The sequence below is a fragment of the Dermacentor silvarum genome, chromosome 7 (assembly GCF_013339745.2).
Source record: "Dermacentor silvarum isolate Dsil-2018 chromosome 7, BIME_Dsil_1.4, whole genome shotgun sequence".
Classification (NCBI taxonomy): Eukaryota; Metazoa; Arthropoda; class Arachnida; order Ixodida; family Ixodidae; genus Dermacentor; species Dermacentor silvarum.
Window position 1 is genome coordinate 141,141,644 of NC_051160.1, and position 17,145 is coordinate 141,158,788.

The following is a 17,145-nucleotide window of genomic DNA, read 5'->3' on the forward strand; positions in this document are numbered from 1 at the left end:
CGTGCATGCTTGGGGTATTGGTGGCTTGAGCCGTACTTATTGAAGGATATGCCGGCTTCTTTTTTCTGCCATGCCTGAACGGCAGTTTCTTCTTCAAAACCGCGAGTCTTGAAAGTATTAGGCGTGGATATCGCAAGTTATGTAGCATTGCAATGGTTTTGCAATGCGTCTGTCCATAAACTTTGCGTAAAAAGAATGTCTGCAGTTTCAACACACGCAGTTGCGTACGATGCTCCGCAAAGCACTTAACATTCCCTTAGTGCTTAACTATGAGAAACATTGCATTTTACAAGGAAGAAAATCTTGGTATTGGATGTCAATATTATAAATGTGTGTTAGAAGGAAACTGCACAGCCAATCTTTCATGATGACTCTTATTACTAGGGTCAGTTGTTCTAGTCAAATATGGCTACTTTATTAATGCGTAAAAGGAAGAGTTAGGGGCGCATTTTGCATGAAAACGTTTGCTAACGCTTGCACCGTTCTCTGATACAGGCACCCAGAAAACGCATTGCTCATGGCTCTTAACATGACGGCGCGTCACGTATAGTATGTATATATTTCACGAATACCATTACAGCAATCGCCTGAAAGAACAGTTTCGTGGTTAAGATCGAGAGCCTATCAACTGCTCGCGAGAAAATGTGTCATGGTGACCTCAGTTGCCTTTATCGATGTCATGGCACAGCCCTTACGCAACTAAATCTTCCGACTGTGGTTATGACGAGGCACGCAATATTCGCGAAACCCATCAGTTCACTACAACTGCGAATTGAAACCATGAAGCAGTTCTTTAAGCGCCAATTGCAATGCCTAAGGTATACTCGAAGCTATACAGCGCAGCTTAGGCTGCGCTGAAGGGGAAAATTCAAACGCCTTCTGCCTCACCATGTCTCGATCCTGCGTTGTCTTACTACACAAACTGAGAACTATTTTCTTCGTGAGTACATAAAAAGGAACCTCACATACCCGCCTCATAGAGATGACACCTCAAGCGTCAAATGAATTCATATAATTTTTGACCTCCACAGGGGAATAATGATATCTTCAATAATCCTCATACTGCTAATGAATGAGGCTTCGGCTTCTTTCTAGCTGCAATCATACGGTCGAAAAGGCATATTTCACTAAACAATTTGGGCCGGGCAGTCTGTGTCAGTTTGCCAAACAGATTCGTGGTTTCTGTTCCTCAAAGAACAAGCAGCAGTAAATTGCAAAAGTCAGTTTAACGTGTAGCACGGAACAGTGAATAAATATTGGTACATTCCTTTGCATATTCTGCAAATATCTGTAAGCCTCAATTAGCTTTACTTCAAATTACCGCCACTTGAAATTAACCGTTGAAGAACGGCTTAATTTTGAGAAGCAGTTAAAGGAACCAGTGGTCCTGGTTGAATCTAAACTGCACTGTCAGTTCCTCGTGTTACTGCCGAGCGTTTCTGTGAAGTAATGAAAAATTAGATATTATATCATGAGCTACTGGTCATAAGCAAACACGCTTTAATGGGTTAAAATCAAGGTAAATGTAGCAGTCATATGTAGGTATGGTATCCTAAGAGGATTCTTATGTGCTATGTTTATGCCTTTATGCTTTTGTTAGTCACGTGCTATTTATGCTTTTTTATTAGTCCCTCAATCTGCAAAGTCCTGATCCGCGCATGAAAAACACGCAATGGGCTGGTCGGAGCTCCTTTGGCTGGCACTGCAGCGTTGCCCTTGAGAATTAAATTGTCGTCTAGGAAATAAGCTCTTTGAATAAGTTTGCGCAATTGAAGATGTCGAAAAATGTATTTGAGATGACTGTCATAAGTACACAAGCACAGGGAACGGCATCGAACAAACGGAAACACTGCAGAAGGCGCCCGGACAGCGCCCGAACGGCAGCAGACGACAGGCGCGAGTCCGTGCCTTGATGTCACGCGAGCGGCGCTCGCAGCGCCCCTGTAGGTCGTTCTCGGGGCTAATAGGCCCATTCACATGGCACGATTTTCACACAGCGACACAGCGAATTCCGTCAGTCAGCGACCGCCGCGACGTCGCGGGCTCTCCGCGACGGGATTCCAACATGTTGGTAATTCCGTCGCCGAGTCGCAGCGATCGGCGCGATGTGGGCGGAGCAACGTGACGTAACAGCAAGCGCCGTGGAAATAGGTGCTTTCCTGTTTTACCGCGTGTTGGAAGCTCAGCGGAGCAAAGTATCAATGCTTTTAAAGGCTGAAAAATTGTGTACTATCCTGTTTTCAAAAAAAATTATATGAAATTGTAATATTTGACTAGTTTCCATGTTGTTTTTATTTAACGATGCAGGCATGGATACTTCGTGAGCAGGGAGTAACCTTGGGCGTCGCTGCGACGGAAATCGCGCGGTCAAAGACGCATGTGAAAGCTGCCAGGGAAAATCGCTCTGCGACGTGCGCGACAGAACGATATTTATCGCCCCAATCGCGCCACGTGAAACGGCCTTATGTCGCCGGATTGTGCTTCGGCGCGCCTCCGCGACGCGGCACCACCGCCGCCTTCAACGCGAGCGTTGGGGCCTCTCCGCAGTTGGCAGTTACCTTTGGAGTTTGCGGAGTTTTGTTTCTTACGAGAAACCGTCACGCGCTGCATCCTCTATCTGCTGAATGTTTTTCTGCGGACAGTGATGTGGCCTGACAACCAGTGACTGTCTTGCGCGACCAAAATGCCACCTCGACGGCACAACCATTGCTTTGCGCCAGGCCGTTTGCGCCAGAGAGGTTTTCACAAGAAATTGGGTGCGCACAACATGCCTCTCTTCTCTGAGCAAATACGAGGTGTTTCAGTTAACTTGGGCCAAACTTTAAATATCACGTAGTAGTGACGCTGAAGAAAACAGTCGCAAAACTGTGAATAACGAAACGGACTTTTTTATTGGGCGAACCTGTGCCCACAAAAGCAAGTTGAACTCGAAGCAGAACGATAGCGGCGAACACAGTCGGCGATCGTCGAAATCTGATCAGCGGCGAAACGCGTCGGCTTTTCTACATGAGTCATCGAAAGTTCCAGTTTAATCCCTGGTACCCGCGTGCCTTCCAGAAAGTTCTAGACAATTCGCGTCGCTCATACAATCAGATTACATGAGCGTCGCTGACCACAGACGACGGATAGAAGCATCGATAACGTTCGAGAAGCTTCCAATGCAGGCGCGTCTTGCGCCGAGCGATAACGTTTAACATTTGTTAGCCGGTGGAAAGCGGCCACCTGTGAAATATAAACATGCATACGTGTCAATATGCAAATGCTACGTAGCTGGACAGAAAGAAGGTAATGTTTGCCGTCGCTTGGAGATCCTCAGACGATTTTTTGCATTCCGTCTAATTAGATAATTGCTCTAAATAATCAACTTCTCAATTATTATAATTAGATGAAAAGTGTCAATGAGAAACTCGCAGAGCAACATGAGAACCTACCGATACAGCTTTCTGTTGCCCAATGCGTGCTACATAAAAGTGCTTTTCGAGTGTTTCACTAAGTGCAGCTCGGGGAACGAAATGCACGTGTAACGTGTATGCACGCGACCGCATTATTCAGCGACAATTCGATATGTATATCGAAATTGACTGAAGTTGAAAGAGTGCACGAAGATCACGAAAACATTGCAAATAATCGTTGACTTTTGCCCCAAAATATCTTCATGCCCTTCCTCAAAACTGACAATGAGAAGGGCATGCTAGAATTTTTAAACAACGTGTCATTATTGCAAAAAAATATATAAAGACGTCAGTTTATGTTATAAACTGTGTAGGAACAATACTGAAACAATAGTAATGTCTAGAGAACTAGAATATCGGCTTGGTTTATTTAGGCAGTTTTATTAGAAAGTCTGCTTGAAGTGGCGAATAGCAAGCTAGTGTTACACCACAAATTCCAACCTCCGTCGTTCATGATTTCTATTGGCGAATCGATTGATAACTTATTCACAAAAAAACAGGGATGTCTCTTCGGTATGTAGCAAGGCGAGGCCGCTAAGGTAACTTTCACTCATCTGTGATCACTGCCATGTCTTGAAGTGATGAAGCGTGGAGAAAAGGCCCTTCGACGCTGCCAATGGTGACAGGGAGAGCGGCCAGAATTTGCAGAAGTGTCTTGATCGAAGGGAAGATATCGCCGTCGCAGATGTCGAGCGCATCAACAGCAGTTGAAGAGATGTCCGCTTCTCCTTTGCTTTCGCGCTTCCACTTTTTCCTCCATGGCCGCAGTTCGGCTTCAATAACGTTTGCAGTTATCGGGGCATGCCTTCCAATGAGTCAATCACACCACTGGGCAATCTGCGTTAGGGCTTTTGCGTTGTCGTATGGTATACAGCTGAGACGGCATAAATATGAACAGTCCACAGACTCCAAAAGTGTCTTCGTGAAACTTCAATTTGAGGTCTGCCAACACAGTATCCAGTAGTAGGATGTATACCGACATCCTGTAGAAGCTCTCTCTATCGAGCGCTGGATTGTCGGACCTGTGGGTCTGTCTCTTCGGTATGCAAGAGAGCCGCAGCTTTGTAGCAACCTCATCCGCCAGCGCGACCACTTGCTCGTATAGAGAAGTGTGAATACCTCTTCGCATTTTTTCAGAGCAGTTACAACAGTTACTAGGTCTGTCGACGAGGTCCGTGCTGTGTGCATATCGACGTACTCTTTCTGGTAGGAGGTATAAAATCGCCATCGCCAATAGCGACGCGGAGCGTACTCGCTTTTGCAGAGCTTTGCAGTTCTCTCCAGTTGGCGACAGCGTCGAGATCATTAGCTCGGGAGCAAAGTCAGTCTCGAAACTGGACGACACTTTCATGTCGTTCCACCCATCCACTCCCGCAAAGGCCTTTAAGTTGGTGGCCAAATGTGTATTTCATTACACTATTTCATTTTGGTGATGCGGTAGAGAAGTACATTATCTCTTTCATCATCCCTACTGCGTTCCTGACGGCTTGAACGCGCGATGACTTGGATAACCACAAGTTGAGTGCATGGCTAAAGAACAGGGAGCGAACTGCGTTTGGGGCACACCGCTCTATTTCGGACACGGCACCAAGTAGCTCTGACACAATGACGCTGCAGCCATCTGTCGCTGTGCCAACGTACTTGCCGAGGTCGAGTTCTAGGCCCTTCAGTATTTTTAGACCCCATTCATTGAGTACTTCCCCTGTCAGGATGAACTGAGTTACGTTGGCATCGACAGTATACCTGTCAATTGAGCGCGCAAGTGTTCCGCTGTCTCGGTGTCCACGAAATGGCATATTTACAGAGTATGGAAAACTCTAGCTATCCGGAGGGCACCAGTGCGTTTTCAACAAATGCCGCTTAGTGTAGTCATCGACTTGTCCGCCAGCGACGATTCCGATGTCACATTGAGCTGGCACTGACAAAGTTATGAACGTTCGCGAGTAGGCGTTAAAGGCTATGACGTCCAAACTTCCCGCGCTACATTCGGTATTTGGTTACATTCATAAACAAGGTGCGAACATTCGCCTTGAAGAGATAGCCATATGCTACATGATGCCGACCCGGAAGGAACACAGATGTTCAGTTTTAATGCGATTAGCATTTTTGCCCACTTCAGCCGTTTTAAGTCCGTCCGTCCGTCTCTTACGTCGACCCAGAGGCCGAAGTTTACCCGCCTGGGCCACTAGGTATGCGCTCGTGGTCGAGATGCCGTCGTGGTAGTTCCTTCGTTGTCAATCAGATTCGTAGCCTGCCTCTGGTCATGTCATCGTCGCCACGCCTTCTACCCCGAATAAGTAACCCAAGTTCTCTAATACCTTGTGCCACTAAGTATGTGCTGAGGCTGTCGCGGTCGTTGCATCGTCGCCATTCTAGCTTTGTCAGCGGAGTCTCGTCATGCTGCCATCGTCGCGCCAACATCATCATACAGATGTCGTGCATTGGTGGTGACACCGACCTCGTGAGGTCGCCGTGATGGTCCCATTGCCTTCATTCCAAATGGGTCATCCAAATTACGTCATGCCGTCGTTTTCACACAATCGTCTTGATAACATTGTCATGCAGTCGGTGTCGCTCTGTCGTTTTATCGTTTTTGCTTCGGTAACGTCATCTCATTGTCGTCATCGTCATACCTCCTTTCGTCGTTCCATCGATGTCAATGTTTATTCATCATTCTATTGTAATCATACTGTCGCAATTCGATGGTCGTCGTCAAGGGACAGTCGCTATCACGCATCTGTTGTCAGGCTCTCATGGCCACGCAGTCGTGATCGTGCCATCGTCCAGCCTCGCCACCCGACTCTCGATATACCGTCCTGGTCACGCCATCGTCGTCATACACGCTTCATAACACTGTCACGTAGCAGTGACGGTGAAGAACACCGTAGCAAGAGCTGTGTATCACAAAACTAACTCTTTATTGGGGGAACTTATGCCACTAAAGGCTCATTCACATTAGGCCGATTTTGGTCTGCCGACTGTTGGCGACAGCTTTTTCCTTCCTTTGAACCATTGGCCACGGCCTTTTCCGTCCTGTACACTGCTGTCGTCATCAGTCGGCACACAAAAATCATTGTCGTGTCAGCCTAGTGTGAATCAGCCTTAAAGGCAAGTGACATTCAAGGCGCAACGATGGCGGCGAGCAGAGTCAGCGATCGTCTAATATCTGATCTGCGGGGCAAGCGCGTCGGCTTTTGTACATGACTCGTCGAAAGTTCCAGCGTAATCGCTGGTGTCCGCGTGCCTTCCTCAATGTACTACACAATTCATGTCGCGCATACAATCTGATCTGTGGGGAGCACAGGCATCCACCTTCTCCCTCGTATTCTCGTCGTCGCGTGCGCACGTTGCGGACACATGTTCTCTTCGCCCTCTTCCGGTTCTCGCTAGCCTCTCGCGAAGCGCGTACCCTCGCGGGAAAGGGGAACGTATCCGACGGGCGAGGAGGCGATTCTCCTCGCAAGAAGGTAAAATGGCATAAAAGAGCGCCATCGAGGGAGACCCACCAGGAATTCAACAAGAGGGGACACTCCCATAGAGCCCAGCGGCCGAATTGACTGCAGCTCGCCAAGCGGTCGGCATAAATCACTTCCGGTTTCGGTTTTGGGCGCGCGCACTTTGAACGCAAGCTAGCACGCCGGCTGCGCCCCCCCCCCCCTTCCTTCCTTTCTTTTTTTTTGCTTTTCGTGCGGAATCGGTTTCTTATTTGGTAAAAATGATTGCGAACGATCTCGTCAAGTCCCATCGAATCTGTGCCACGTGCAATTTCACAAAGTAGACGCAAGCCCTTTTGTGAAATGTGGAAATATTTATTTCTATATAAAAGCTCCTTCTGCGCTTTGTGCGTTCATCCAACGTTGTGACCCCAGGTATGCAGTATTTCCTGTATGAAGCTCCACCGGACGGCACCAGGTGAAAAAAAGTAAATTACAAGCATATTACATTTACAAGCACGTAACAGCATGTTACAAGCATGTGTCATTTTGGTATTTAGACATAGGAATACTGCATGTAGAGGCGAAACGTGCGAAAGTGGTGAATGGGCGGCATTACAAACAAAAGCAATTCGCTCTTACATACATGGCGTAGAAAATACCCGACTCATCCCAAACAATACCATAAAATATGAAAACATCTGATTTCCAAGCGTTCCCCCATTTCCGGGCATTATTTCCTGCAGTTTGGCAGCACAAATACACGGGCGACTTCACGTGTCCAAAACTTGGCCTAGGGCGATGCGACGGTACGCTACATACACAGAGACGGACGCAACAGGCACTCAAGACAAATTCGTTGGTGCAGAGCCTGTTTTCAGTTCTTATGAAGACGGAATTTTCGAATTACAAGTTTCTGACATGTTCCTCGGCGTTATCTTTCGCGCGTTCTGCCGGCGCCAGCATCACACTCCCATCATAGAGAAAGGAATTCAACAAGAGGGGACACTCCCATAGGGCCCAGCGGCCGAATTGACTGCAGCGTGCCAAGCGGTCGGTGTCAATCACTTCCGGTTTCGATTTTGAGCGCGCGCATTTTGAACGCAAGCTAGCACGCCGGCTGCGCCCCCCCCCCCCTTTTTTTTTTGCTCTTCGTGCAGAATCGGTTTATTATTGAGTAAAAATGATTGCGAACGATCTCGTAAAGTCCCATCGAATCTGTGCCGCGTGCAATTTCACAAAGTAGACGCAAGACCTTTTGTGCAATAAGGAAATATTTATTTTGCTCTATATAAAAGCTCGTTCCGCGCTTTTTGTGCGTTCATCCAACGTTGTGACACCAGCAGGTAAGGCAGTAGTTCCTGTATGAAGCTCCACCGGACGGCACCAGCTGAAAAAAAGTAAATTACAAGCATGTTACATTTGCAAGCACGTAACAGCATGTTACAAGCATGAGTCATTTTGGTATTTAGACATAGGAATACTGCGTGTAGAGGCGAAACGTGCGAAAGCGGTGAATGGGCGGCCTTACAAAAAGCAATTCGCTTTTACATACATGGCGTAGAAAATACCTGACTCATCCCAAACATATATGAAAACATCTGATTTCCAAGCGTTCCCCCATTTCCGGGTATTATTTCCTGCACTTTGGCAGCACAAGTACACGAGCGACTTTGCGTTTCCAAAACTTGGCCTCGGGCGACGCGACGGTACGCTACATACATAGAGACGGACGCAACAGGCTCTCAAGACAAATGCGTGGGTGCAATGCCTTTTTTCAGTCCTTTAGAAGACGTAATTTTCGAATTACAAGTTTCTGATATGTTCGTCGTTCGCGCGTTCTGCCGGCGCCAGCAGCACACCCCATGTTATCACTCTTGGCAACCGGCCATCGCGTTTTCAACAGGCGTGAGTACCGAAAGAAGGTATAGACGTTTTCACGAGAGAGCTTCCGACGGTCTGGCGTGGAGAGTATGTGTCAGTGTTGCCTGTTCGGTCTGGACTGTGAGCTTGCCTTGCGCTTGCATTGCGGAGTGGTAGCTTTCCTTCGATGTTTCCGTTTATTTTTGTCACGAATTACTTACGCTCGTAAATAATGGCATATATACTCATCAAAAGGCTACAGGCCAGCACTGTGCAGTTTATGGGTGCACAAACAACCAGCGGAAAATAACGATTTTGGGGACTAAGTGTGTCCACAACACAGCACTCCGCGAGACCACTGCCGATGTGATATGTTCACGTTTCACCGGTTTCCTGCATCACCTGAGGACTTGGCATTTCAGTCTAATGTGAACCAATGCACACATAAGTAAAATAACGCATTTTGGTAAACCTTTTTCGGCACATTTCCCAATAGGTTGCGAGAATTGTCAGCTCTTCGATGCAATATTTTCTCGTATGTAGTGGCAGAGGCTACATTTGTTATTCTTACAAACACGACTTCATTCCACTGCCTAATACGGGGGCCACACGGCGCACGTTTGATCGTGATCGAGGCCGATATGGGTCGAATTTCTTGGTCGCGATTGGCTTCTTTGCTCAATCTGCGGATGGGAGCCAATCGCGGTCGAACATTCTGATCCAGATCGGTCTCGATCGCCATCAAAATGGCCGTGTGACACCGGTATAACACAAATTGAAGCACTCTGCGAGAGAACTAGTCGGTAAATACATTTCGCAACGATCTGGAAAAATCCTGTCCTATGGAAGATGTATGCAGACCCTGTGTCCACCAAAACATTCACTCTGCGTTCACACGCACCCTGCGCGGCCCTGCCCATAAAGTTAATAACTTCAACAGTGTGGTGCTGCATCGAGCTCACCCATCTTTGAGCGTTGTCTATGTGCTTGGGCAGCAAGAGAATGCAAAAACGAACGTGTCAACCTCATCAGCGCGGCCTAGCGCCAGTGCTAGAGTTCGGGAACCGTAATGCGCTAACTGTGCATGGCGTAGAAACACGCTAAATGAGCCCGCGCAAGTTAGAACGTAAAAAATGGTATTCGCATGGGTACGCGCGGACAATAGCATCATATTTTCAAGAATAACAGCAACGAAAAAAAAATTATTCGCACAGTCGATCAAGTGAAATACTTACGTGCGTGCAGTGACCGCTTCGCTGACCACTAAGCGCTTTTCACTCACGGTCAGTAGTAGTTTGCAGTCATACGCATATGTATTTATTCGACAATTGTCAAGACTCGACATTACTTGATTATGAACATTGCACAGAAACTAGAGAAAGAGCAGAGATGGCCCTAACGCTGCAATATTATTGGCTTATTTCGCTTCAGAGATAGCGCACATGAACAATTCTTTCCGTACGCGATATCTTCAATACAAACTTCGCGCACGATCTACGTTAAGGTTCACCGTGAGCGAAGCTTGTTCCAAATTCAGACATTCGAAAGAAAAGCCATTCCAGGTAAACAAACGTAAGAAATAGGTAAACAAATATATCTTTATAACAAGTCATGTTATAATCCCTATTGGGATTGACAGTATGTATAAATAAATAACTACTAAATACTAAAAATAAAAATCTAGCACCTGGGCTGTATCAGTTGCGCTGGCTTCTGTGATCACTGTCGCGCGTCGGTTCGCTGCAGGTACCGCGCTGCTCGATCGCCACGCTTATGCTTTGACATTTGGTTATAAGCACACTGCACCGCACCAGATCCAATAAATTTTGCATGATTGAGCTGTTCAGTTGCGTCGGAAGCGTATGGAGTAACCACCGCATATCTACCAACCACTGACACGCGTCGTCAGGCCGCCGGCGCCTGGTTCTAAGCATTGCCCGACAGCTACGTACGCGCCTGCTTTCGCTAAATGAGGCAACCCTCAACCGCGAAACCTAATGGTGATCAGATTCAATCGACGATACGGTCACATGTGTCCAGAAATAACAATGAAATATACCGCTGATTAGCACGCCAGGTTTCGACGAAGCAGACGCGGCTGCCGCCGCTACCGACGACGAAACACCACATCCACTGGCTGGGCTTGCTGTTGCCATGGCACACCACACGGAGCGCTCACGCGAGCACGTGAAACATGTAACAAGTCAAGCCGCACAAGACAAGCGAAACGGAAGAAAACAATCGAAATAATGCTCGGCGAAGATCACACAACCGAAGTGCGGCCGGCCTGCTCTCGCAAGGCGCACAGTCCAAAATGGTGGCATAACATGTTCTGACGCTAGACGTCGCCCGCGTCGGCAAATGGCGCTGCTCAAACGTCGGTTTGTGAAAAGGTCTATATGTTGTTGCGGAGCCACAAAAAACGTCACAGACTTGTCCCTCTAAGATTCATTACACGCCAAACTTTATCACCACGGCCGAGCTGCTTATCGCTAACTGCGTCACAGCGCGCTGTGCGGCCAGCGTGCCTCAAAAGTACCCCAGAAAGTAACGAAATTACATTTCAGTAATGTCTGGCGTCAGAGAAAGCGGCACAAACTTCTCCTAGCAAGATGCACTAGACTACACACCACGGCTGAGTTCTCGCTAACTGCGACACGGCGCCCTGTGCGGCCAGTGTGGCTCAAAAACCGAAATAAGTTACAATAGTCCCATAGGAAGCGTCGGAAACATGTCTCAGCACGATTCATTAACTCAAATTAACTGCGCCAGGATGGCCGAGCTGTTTTTCGCTAACTGCGTCTTAAGTATCGGTCCCGTGCCGTAAGCCTAATTGCGTCGTAGACTGTGAAACAAGATTTCTCACCTTGCGTAGTCCAATAGTGCAGTGGTGTCTTGTCCCAGTGCAGAATGAACGCAAGAATACGCCGAGAGCCCAATAAACCAGGATACATTTAAAAAAGAAAAAAAGAAGGAGACAGACGGGTCGCCGCGCGCGAGCGCTCAAACGCGCGCGCAGCCATCCTCGCTGGCTTCGGGGGAGTGTCTGGCGGATGACGCATGTATCTGGCGCGTCATTGACCTGTGGCTAGGTAAGGCAAGGAAAATAAGTCGCAAAGCTTAAGTTCATTTATACGCAAAACGTTTTAGTTTTCGCGGCAAAGAATTAAAAAAATAAATCAATGCCTGTTAACTTAAGTTCACTTTCTTTTTCTTTCGATGCTCGCGGCAGCTAACGATCGGTGTCAAAAGTATAGCATGACGTAGGGTGGCGTGTTTCCTGCTGCCAGTTTCTGCCGAGTGTCCCCTCTTGTTGTATTTCTTTCTCTATGCTCCCATGTTATCACTCTTGGCAATCGCCCATCGCGTTTTCAACAGGCGTGAGTACGGAAAGAAGGTATATGTTGTTGCGGGGCCACAAAAAACGTCCCAAACTTGTCCCTCTGAGATTCATTACACGCCAAACTAATTTTATCACCCCGGCCGAGATGCTTATCGCTAACTAAAGCCCCTATATATAAAACGTAGCGTCACGCTTTGAAGAATGCCGCCGCCTCCTCGCACACCCTGTCCGAGGCCGACGCCGCGTCGGTATTGGCCTAATGGCATCACGTGGACCGTCGCGCCGCCGGGCGCTGGCTGCGTTTGTTAACGATCACGCTCCATCGCCATTTTCGCCCGAGAAGCGTCTACCGACTGGCGAGGAGCACAACGATAGCGGCGAACACAGTCGGCGATCGTCGAATCTGATCAGCGGCGAAAGATAAACAAGTGCACGTGTTTCAAGCGGTGTAGGCGGCGCAACGGTCGAAAAAGGAGCGCGAAAGAGAGGAGAAACGAGGAGGATGGAAGGCGGAGGAGGGGAGTGTCGCTACTTTTTATATATAGGGGTTTTATCGCTAACTGCGTCACAGCGCGCTGTGCGGCCAGCGTGCCTCAGAAGTACCCCAGAAAGTAACGAAATTACTTTTCAGTAATGTCTGGCGTCCGAGAAAGCGGCACAAACTTCTCCTAGGAAGATGCCCTAGGCTACGCAACACGGCCGAGTTAGTTCTCGCTAACTGCGACACGGCGCCCTCTGCGACCACTGTGCCTCAAAAACCGAAATCATCATCAGCCTATATTTAAATCCACTGCAGGACGAAGGCCTCTCCCTGCGATCTCCAATTACTTAATTGTCGGAATCATGAGGGAGGTAGTGGCCGAATACTGCACCAGGGAGGCCAATTCCTGTTCTGGTGAGGGAGTGACTTTGATGAAGCTTAGTGGGCCTGCCTGGTTTCGTTGCACCTGAACTAGGATAGCCCCACTACACTGTAAACGGAAATAACTCTCAGGTGGGAGTATAATGCTTGTCCTCTAGCGACCCCCCGGTTGGGAGTTTATTATGCTCCGAATGATCGGAGTATAATTTTTACTCCGTGCGTGCGGAATTTTTGCGTGGTGCCTTCGGAGGTTTTTTTTTCTGTCATTTTTATTTTTTATTTCGAGCTGGACGGAGTTTTTTGGAGGTGCACCGGGAGTATAAAAAAAGACGTAAATTTGCGTGGAGAATTTTCATGTAGAGGCTTCGGGTCAAATTCCGAAATATACGCACAAGCCAAATTCTGCGAAACAAGTGAACGAGACCAGACAGACCAAGGAATACATAAACACAAACATTTCAGAAACACCCGATGAGGAGCTGTGAAAGACATACAACGCACACTCGACACACAACAACAAGCAACCCTGCCAGTATATATAGCCACGATAATGTGGGCCTCGAGACGGCCTAGCGAGCAGCTGTAGTGTTTTCAGAATTACGACTCACAGGCTCGCACATATGAGATCGGCCTCTCTGAAAGTAACATGAAACCTAAATCCACACGGAACTGTTAACTTAGAATATTGAAAAAACGTTCATGGCATAATTTTCAAAATTAGAATGCCATTCCGTGAGCGCTGAAGCGACTTCACACACTGCCGGCGTCCGTGGCCAAAAAGTAGTGCGTTAGTTATAGTACGCAAGAAAAATGTACGTGCGCGTGCTTCATGACAAAATTAGCTTCGTGCGAAAGAATTGTGGCAGGACAATAATTTATTACATGTGAGCATGACCCGTAGCAGCCTACGTAACACCGAAAATTGCGTAGTCATACATTTTTTTGACCGCACTATTTGCTCCGCGTCTAAGCAATGTCTCTCGGCTGTGAAACGGAGCCATATCGCTGATCTGGCAAACGAATCCTCACGCTCGGAGCCAGCAGGTATGCACCTAAATCAGTATGTTGGATGGAGCATGATGTTAATGCAATATCCGAAGCAACGACGTGATCAAAACAGAACTGCGCGATAAGAATTCAATTCACATCGCTCAGTAAGAAGCTATATTCACAGTACGTACTCACGTCCTACCGTATTTCTTGGGCGAGGATATCCGTACACAGATTCATAAAAGAGTTGCTTGCACCACGGTCTAACTTACTGGCAGCACAGCACCGTGACGAAGTCAGAATATGGCATTCATGTGCGGCTATCACGGACGTTGTCGCTCGAACAGTGGCTGCTGTTGCCATTGCTACGCGGCACTTTACACCGGACGTAGTCAGAATATACTCAAAAGGACATAAAAGTGGTATTTAACACACTGAGGAACACAAGTCAAGGTCACGCAACACGGAAGCACAGCCAGAAACCCGAGCCGACATCACGAGTCAACCGGCAGCTTCGTGGTCACAACTAAGCCTTTTTCCGCACTTGAAATCGTTGCTCTTGCATTCATCGTTGTCAGCAGAGTGATCACAGCTAACGCACATGAAGATGAGATACAGTGAGCTTCAGGCACGCCTATAACACTTTCTGGAAGGAAGTATAGGAAAGAAAATCGGCGAAACGCTGGCACGGAACGACACTTCACAGATGTAAACAAACCGTCAGCCATGAGCATCGCCGACTCCGCCGAACGCGGCCGGTCGCTGGCGCGGCGCACAGCCTTATGGGAAGCACCACGTGACTAACCTGTTCCGGCGGGGGAGTTTTTTAAAACTCCCTGTGCGGAGTTCCCGGGGAGAACAAAATTTTGAAGGCGGAATAAAATCACGTCATGTCCGCCCTTATCCTCCCACAGGTTGTGAGCGGAGTGAAACGAGGGAATGCCGTTGTATTCCTCCCATACATCGGAATAAATATTCAAGGATGGGAGTATATAGGGCACATCACCTTGGTAAAATTCCCATGTGGGGGTATTTTCGTTTACAGTGTAGCTTTCGGCAATATGTTTTTTTGCCGGTGTCAGGCACCACTCCATGCCTGAAAACCGAAATAAGTTACCATAATCCCCTAGGAAGCGTCGGAAACCTGTCCCAGCACGATTCATTAACTCAAATTAACTGCGCCAGGATGGCCGAGCTGTTTTTCGCTAACTGCGTCTTAAGTCTCGGTCCCGTGCCGTAAGCATAATTGCGTCGTAGACTGTAAAACAAGATTTCTCGCCTTGCCGTAGTGCAATAATGCAGTGGTGTCTTGACCCAGTGCGGAAGGAACGCAAGAATACGCCGAGAGGAAACCAGGTTACATTTAAAAAAAAGAGAGAGAGAGAGACAGACGGGTCGCCGCGCGTGAGCGCTCAAACGCGCGCGCAGCCGTCCTCGCTGGCTTCGGGGAAGTGTCTGGCGGATCACGCATGCATCTGGCGCGTCATTGGCCTGTCGCTAGGTAAGGCAAGGGAAATAAATCGCAAAGCTTAACTTCATTTATACGCAAAACGTTTTAGTTTTCGCGGCAAATAATTTTAAAAATAAATCAATGCCTGTTAACTTAATTTCACTTTTTTTTTTTCGATGCTCGCGGCAGCTAACGTTCGGCATCAAAAGTATAGCGTGACGTATGGTGACGTGTTTCCTGTTGCCAGTTTTTGCCGAGTGTCCCCTCTTGTTGAATTTCTTTCTCTATGGACCCAATCTCTCTTACTCTCTCTGGCGTCCCTAACTCGAACCTGCCGGAACGGATTTTATCTGCTGTAACCCGCGAGTGACCTCGCTTGCGTGACTAACAACGCAACGAGGCAAGCCTGTTTATTACTTATTGCAGAGTGGACTTCCCTCTGCAAGTGCGCATTATTGCTCGCTGCAATAAATATTGTTGCAGTTGACTGCGCTGGGTGGGTATAGCGATGCCTATCCGGTAATAATGCCTTTTCGCGCTTATCGCGCTTTGTCAGTGGTCGGAGCGACGGTCCGCTCGCGTTATCAACGGGATCCGCCGGCCGTGAGAGGTGGATGATAAGACTAGAGTAGAATAAGTCATAATGCCTCGCTACAAAATCGCGGCCCTGGTTGCCTTATCCGCCCGAACCCTTACGTAGCTGCGATTGCACGCGCTACGGGTTGGGGAGTACGACGGAACGACTGTGTGGCTGGCTCCGAAGCTTGCCTTCAGCCCTAGCCTCACGCAGAGCCTACCGACACAGTTCACGCAAAGTTCAGCGAGATCGTACAAAGCAGATGGAATCAACTATAACATTCGAGAAAGTCTCAAGTCAAGTAGGCGCGTTTTGCGCTGAGCGATAACTTTAAGCTGTTAGCGGGTGAAATGCAGTCCGCGGAAAAAGGATAAATAAGCACATTTGTCAATGCCCCACTAAAGTTTTCCTCTTCCTACTTTGTTAGCCCTGAGTGCGCCAAGCTGGCGTGACCAGCTTATTTGGTATGGAAACTTTCCTTCAGCTGCCGCAGTCGTCGTTTCTCCTCTTCCATTAGAGAAGGGACGCCATAGACGTCTGTACGTGAAATTATGACTGTATGTACACAACATATAAACAGGGTGTTTCAGCGAACACTTTCAAAAATTCTTAAAGGTTGCCTGTGGCAGATAGCCCAATTCTAGTTCATGAGCTGGTCTACTCGAACAGGCGGACATTATTTGCACAAGAAATTGAAATGCATAATTGAATAATTAATGAAAGTTCACTGATTAAGTTTAAAACTAATTACCTGATGGCCCATATTGCAATTTACAAATTGTAGCCGTGCAGTTCGCAAGGCGGATCCACTTGAAACAAATTCTTGGTAATACACCAGTTTCGAGATATTAATTCCCGAACTTTGCGGAGAAATGCATTGGCGTTCCAGTTAGGTTTTTAACAAAACGTCGCTGTTTTTATTGAAGCACAAAATTAACTGGAACGCCAATGCATTTCTCCCCAAAGTTAGGGAATTAATATCTCCAAACTGGTGTCATCCCGAGAATTTGTTCCAAGTGGATCCACTTTGCGAACTCCAGGGCTACAATTTGTAAATTGCAATATGCCCATCAGGTAATTAGTTAAAAACTTAATTAGTATTTTTAATTAGTCGATTATGCATTTCAATTCTTTGTACAAGTAATGTCCGCCTCTTCGAGTAGACCAGCTCATT

At 47.6% G+C, this 17,145-nt stretch overlaps 1 protein-coding gene across 1 annotated transcript in view; it reads left to right on the plus strand.

Annotated features, from left to right (window-relative positions):
- LOC125947001 (glucoside xylosyltransferase 1-like) overlaps nucleotides 1-17,145 on the plus strand; it is an 84,301-nt gene that overhangs the window by 915 nt on the left and 66,241 nt on the right. The window lies entirely within an intron of this gene.